Source organism: Lutra lutra, chromosome 9 (assembly GCF_902655055.1).
Source record: "Lutra lutra chromosome 9, mLutLut1.2, whole genome shotgun sequence".
Lineage (NCBI taxonomy): Eukaryota > Metazoa > Chordata > Mammalia > Carnivora > Mustelidae > Lutra > Lutra lutra.
In genome coordinates this window covers 44,664,850-44,665,586 of record NC_062286.1, presented here as the reverse complement: position 1 = coordinate 44,665,586, position 737 = coordinate 44,664,850, and the positions used below count along the sequence as shown (strand labels likewise).

Sequence of the window (737 nt, the reverse complement as noted above, 5' to 3'; positions counted from 1 at the left end):
AGCTTATTCAAAGAAATGACTAAAAACTTTCCCAACCTGGGAAAGAAACAAACATCCAATCCAGATCCAGAAATCCTGGAGAGTTGCAAAGAAAAATAAATCCAAAGAGGCCCATAAGGAGATATACTGTAATTGCCAAAATTTAAAGATAAAGAAAGAATGTTAAAAGCAGCAAAAGAAAAACAACTTATTATGTACAAAGGAACCCCCAATGAGACTATACATAGATTTTTCAGCAGGTACTTTAAGGCAAAGGGAATAGAATCCCATTTTCAAAGTGCTGAAAAAAAAAATGCCACCCAAATCTATCTGGCAAATATATTATTCAGAATTGAAAGACAGATAGTTTTCTAGATAGCAAAAGTTGAAGGGGCTAATCACCACTAGATTGGCTTTATAAGACATGTTAAAAAAAAGAAAAAAGTTATTTAATTAGCAATAATCGCGCCTCGGATAAACCTCATTGGCTACGATACTGCCACTGCGCAAAGCTTGAGAAAAAAGTTATTTAAGCTGAAACAAAAGAATGTTAACTAGTAGCAGGAAAACATATCAAAATACATAAAACTTACTGGTAAAGGTAAATAACTTTGAGTTCAGAAAATTTTAATATTGTATTGGTGGTGGGTAAATCCTTTGTGACTCCAGTATAAAAGTTAACTGAAGAAATATAAAAAATATAAGTACAATAATTTGGTAATGGATACACTAAAAAGATGTAAATTGTGACATCAAAA

The 737-nt window shown here is 31.5% G+C and overlaps 1 pseudogene; it reads right to left on the bottom strand.

The window, feature by feature from the left end:
- Window positions 1-342: 342 nt before the first annotated feature.
- On the bottom strand, window positions 343-493 carry LOC125110101 (uncharacterized; annotated as a pseudogene).
- Window positions 494-737: the final 244 nt, after the last annotated feature.